This window comes from Camellia sinensis, chromosome 9 (assembly GCF_055761805.1).
Source record: "Camellia sinensis isolate YWXY chromosome 9, ASM5576180v1, whole genome shotgun sequence".
NCBI lineage: Eukaryota > Viridiplantae > Streptophyta > Magnoliopsida > Ericales > Theaceae > Camellia > Camellia sinensis.
The window spans coordinates 151,905,272-151,911,096 of record NC_138969.1 but is presented as its reverse complement, the minus strand read 5'-3'; positions in this window follow the sequence as shown (position 1 = coordinate 151,911,096).

Below are 5,825 nucleotides of genomic sequence, written 5' to 3'. Positions count from 1 at the left end.
TTTTTCCCCCTAGAATAATGGTGAGTTTTTCTCGATGAAATTAGGGAGAGAGAATGAAGAGATTCTTCATAAAATGATAAGATATTTTTTTCATAAAATAAGGAATTGATGTTATTTTTTATTGTGTATTAATTTCAAAATGAAAACAAGTGCAAAAAATAAAAATAAAAAATAAAAAAAATTAGAAGGATAATTTGGTCATATTATACCAAATAGGATCTAATAGAATACTTAAAAAGACTATAGGTAAGATGGAACATAAGTCTTAAAAATGAGATTTAAAAATTCTTAATTTTTTTTCCTCTCACGAGTCTGACTTCTCTCTAGTCCAAGATCTAAACTACAGGGTGTTGTCTAGGCCTACGTGCCACTTCAGGTCCTGTTTTGATCCAAATCGTTTATTTTGTACGATTTTTCATGTATATTATTCACACAAAAAATTAAATCGATTTGATAATTGTAATTTATTTCATTTTTCTATAAAAAAAAAATGAACAATAAGTGTACTTTTGAAAATAGACCATTTGTTGTTCATTTTTTTTGGGGAGGGGGGAAGAAACACGATAAATTGAATAGGATAAGATTATCGAATTAATCTAATTTTTTATATAAATAATATATACAAAGGGCCTTACAAAATGAATGGATAAGATTATCGAAACTAAACTCGTGGTAGGCTCTACAGTCCTGAACAACACCCTCTCTTCCATATGAAAGAAAGCCAGACTTTTTCTCAATCTACACATAAATGCATGGGTACAATATACATTTAGGGAAAATGTTATGGACCTCAAATGATTTACTAAATTTTCTATCAAATTTCTCACATAGATATGAGATCCACACAAACCCAAATGCGTGTGGGTCCCATACCCATGTGAGAAGTTCGGTAGAAAATTTGATAAATCATTTGGGGTTTCTAGCATAACCCTACATTTATTAATGTAGACCTTATTACTTTCTAGTTAAGAGTCAAAAAAATAAATTAAGAAATAAAATTATATAGCATAATATTATTTTCTCTTAAAACAAACATGAAATTGCAGGCCATTTTGGCAAGCTGGTTAAAAGTCATTTTTTGAAAGTTTACATCAACATTTTAGTGAGAGATTTTCAGAAGATGGATGATTTAGAATTTTGAGAATGTGAGAGATTTTTTCTAGGGGAATTTATCAGAAAGTCCCATATGGTGAAATTGTATTCCATTTGGTCCCACGAATATTTCGTTTGATTGGGCAGTCCATGATAGCAGAAATATCTTACTAATAACTCCTTTTTTAGTTACATTGTTATGTGGGGGACAAATATGCCCTCACATCAATTATGGGCTGTTATGTTTTCATTTTTTTATATGTAATCCCACGTTTGGTGGGGCGGGTGTAGTGTAGGTGTGATAGTGTATTCCATTGGTACCCATGTTTGACGCCAACAATGCTCAAAAAGAAAAACAAAGGGATCTGTTTTGCACTTGGTGATTGTGAGGAAGAGGAGGTAATCTCTGAATCGGTTCGAGTTCGATCGAGAAACCCTAGATCGACGTGAACAATGGGCACAAGATGATCGTCAATCCGGCAGGCCGGTGTCCCACGTCGGCATCGTCAGATCTGGGAATTGCATTTCTACAAATGCGAACTTTGATTTCTAAAATCATGTCGTCGATTTTGGTGTACCACGTGGGCATCGTCTGATTTGGATTTTTCACATATTCAAGTTCTAAAAATACAAATCTGTGAACTTTAAATCTAAAAATGCGAACTTTTTACAAAATCTAAAATCATGAGTTCGCATATTGTATGAACAGACGATTTTTTGAATAGAAGGGCAGGAGATTGAGAGCTGGGACGAGAATCAGTGGGATTGGCTGAAATCGACCCATTATTCAACCTTCTATCAAAGGAAAAGAGATTGTAGGTCAGCCCAGTCTGTGTGTCTCTTCCTCCTCTGTGGTACTTGAGCCTCCAAGGAAGAAAAGAATATGTGAAATGAGTTCTGGACTTGTGCTAGTGTATGATACGAAAGTGATGGAAGGTGTGGATGAATTAGCCGGGCCACCGTAGTATAGATTAATTGTGAAGGTTATTCATGGATCTAGAGGGGTTTTAGATTCGGTGTGTATGTTGTAGAATGTGTGATATTTTCTATCACAACCCACGTCACAAAAAAAAAAAAAAAAAACAATTGTGTCAAATTACTTGTGTTCACGTCACAACCCACATCACAAAAAAAAAAAAAAAAAACAATTGTGTCAAATTGCTTGTGTTCATGTCACAACCCACCTATCATGTTTTGAGTGTTACACACTTACTAAATTAAAAAAAGTGTTAGTGTGCTTTTTCGATCAGCGTGACATACAAACAACCATTCATCTTATCCCATACAAACCCACACCAAATGTCAATCAACAATACTAGCAGTGGCAAAACTGTCAACAAACAAATGAAGGGACCACCCAGTCACTAAGAAAACATTCAAGACCTTATGGATTACAAGTTCACAAAATGGGATTTACTGGTCAATTTTCCTTTTTTCTATGGAATAAGAGATATTTTTTCCTTAGGATAATGGAGAGTTTTTCTCCATGGAATAAGAGAGGTTTTCTCTCTAGAATGAAGGGATTTTTCCTAGAATGATTAGATATTTTCTTAATAGAAAAATGAATTGTTGATATTTTTTATTGTGTATTAATTTCAAAATGGAAACAAGTGCAAAAAAGTTAGAAAGGTAATTTGGTCATATTATACCAAATAAGACATAATGGAATACTAAAAAAAAATATGGATTAGATGGAACATAAGTCTTAAGAATGAGATTTTACTAAAAATGCTCCATTTTTTTCCCCCCCTTACTGGTTTGGCTTCTCTCTAATCCAAGATCTAGACTACGAGGTGTTGTCTAGGCCCTACGTGTCCATCTCAGGTCCTGTTTCAATCTAAACTGTTTATTTTGTAAGATTTTTCGTATATATTATTCACACAAAAAATTAAGTCGATTTGATAATCGTAATTTATTGCATTGTTCTAAAAAAAAAATGAACAATAAATGTATTTTTGAAAATAGACTATTTATTGTTCATTTTTTTGGAAAGCAACACGATAAATTAAATACGCTAAGATTATCAAATCAATCTAATTTGTCGTATAAATAATATATACAAAGGGTCTTACAAAAAGAATGGGTAAGATTATCAAAACTAGACTCACTGTGGTGGACTCTACCGTCCCGAACAACAGTCTCTCATCCATATGAAAGAAACCCAATCTTTTTCTCAATCTACACGTAGAGGCAATTTGGGAAGAAGTTAAAAAAGTTAGGTTTTTAGGTTTTTTACACAAAAAAGTTAGCTTTTTCAACGGAAAAAGCCAAAAAGCCACAAAAAAAAGCTCTGTTTAGTGGAGCTTTCAAATTATAGTTCCACACTCACTTTTAAGTGTGTTGTTTCTTTAACGTTTTCAAAAATTAATTTCAGACTTACTTTTGAAAACTCTTTCCAAGGCGGGAAAATTTGGGCTAACTAGTTGTCCCACCAGTCGTCCGGCCGGTTGACCAGAAAAGTGTTAAATTTTTTTTATTTTTTATTTTTGCACCTATTATTTTTATATTACAAAAAAAAAATATTTGTGAAATTTTTTTAAATTTTTTTTATGAGTTTTGAATAGAATTTTGGGTTGTGTGTTTGGTTATGAGTTGTAAATTTTTGTATCAAATATCATATGTCACATCACTCAATTCAAACTCTTTTCAAAACTCGTAATCAAACAAATTTTTCACACTCAAATCATAATTCCAAAACTCACAAACTCAAAATACAACTCTATTCTCAAATAATAATTCTAAAATTCTACCAAACACTACCCAACTTTTTACCAACTTTTTAAAACACCACATAATGTAAACCCTATTACTTTGGGCCTATTTGGTAACCGTTCCGTACGGGAAAGAAATAAACCTTCTCGTATAATCCTGCTGATCAAGTCTGCGCTCCTCTGTACGTCGTCGTTTTATCACCTGAAAACACAAACGTGAGCTAGTCGGCGGGTGTGTGCCGGAAACCACTCTGATGCCTAAGTCAGCAAGCTTGACAAATAGACAAAAGCTCTGTGTATTTGGGAAGCAAAATTGTGTTACCTCTTCGCAGGTGATATTTGTGAGCTTTATAGGTTTCGTGTGGCACAATCCTAGTAGGACTTTTACTTCTCCATGCAAAGTCCTCCTAGGATTTAACCTCCTGAAGGGTAATTCTTATCCTCCAACACCCCCCTCACTGCTTAAACCAAGTGAGATGGTTCTTCTATGGCCGGGCTACCACGACCGAAGTAAAATGACCATGCTATGCTAGCAACCACATGGCCGTGACTTAACTAGCCTGGTTTTTTACTCCGCAGTTTGTACCTCGGTTTCCCTGCGGAGACCGAGCTAAATTAAGAGTGAGGCTTGCTATGTCTACATCATCCCTTGGTTCCAAATAGTGCGGCCAATCTAACCACGCCTATGGTAACCGAGATACCTACGCAAGATTATAACCGAGTTAACTTAGTGCGACGACCGAGCTTACCTCGGGACCGGCGTAACTTCAAGATTCTCCTAGACCGGTCTAACTCTATGGCCCTTTTACTCAGCCCTTCGTATTGCGGTCCAAAACGGCCCATTTACCCAGCTAGGCCCAATTTTCCATACAAATTACCCTCACAGTTTATATTTACAAAAATTTTAAAAACTGTCATAAAAACTTTTTTGATAATTTTTTTAGTTTATAAATGGTTGTCTCAATTTATAAATTTGAGAAAAAAACGTAAACTCAAAAAATGAGTTTACGTTTTTAGTTTTCAATTTTTTTTTAATTATTTTTTTTCAAATAATTTATTTCAAATAATTTTTTTTTTCAAATAATTTTTTTTCAAATATTTTTTTCCCAATTAATTTTTTTTCAATAATTTTTTAATTAATTTTTTTCAAATAAATTTTTTTAAAAAATATTTTTTTAAATTATTTTTTTTTCACATAATTTTTTCCCAAATAATTTCTTTTTCAATTATTTTTTTCAAATATTATTTTTTTCAAATATTTGTTTCCCAATTATTTTTTTTTCAATTATTTTTTTTCAAATAAATTTTTTTAAAAAATATTTTTTTAAATTATTTTTTTTTCACATAATTTTTTTCCCAAATAATTTCTTTTTCAATTAGTTTTTTTGAAATTTTTTTTTTCCCAATTTATGTTTTTTTTTCATTTTTTTACAGATTATTTTTTTTCAATTAATTTTTTTTCCAATTAATTTTTTTTTCAATTATTTTTTTAATTAATTTTTTTTTCAATTATAATGTGTGTGATCCCATTGCAATGAATAAAAAAATAAATATAAATATTTTAGGTCTGAACAAACATATTTTTTTAGTTTACGTTTTAAAATTTTTTTAAACATTTCGTTCGAACCAAACACGTTTGTAATTTATATTTTTCTAAAAAAAAAAAAAAACCAATTTATAAAATTTTTGTAAACATAAATAAAAAAACGTAAACATTACCAAACACTACATTTGTGTTTAAGAGTCAAAATAAAATAAGAAATAAAATTATATAGTATAATATTACTTTTTCTTAAAACAAACATGAAACTGCGGGCCATTTTGGCAAGCTTAGCTTTTTAGATTACATTACCTCTTTATATTTTTATAATTTTTTTTTTAAAAAGTAAATAAAAAGTCAACTCTTAATCAACTTTTTAAAACAATCATGCATATTCATACATGTGTGCCCATACACACGAACAAAACCAAACGTGATGACCAAGCTACCCATCATTTTATAAGAACAATCCTTTTCCAGTA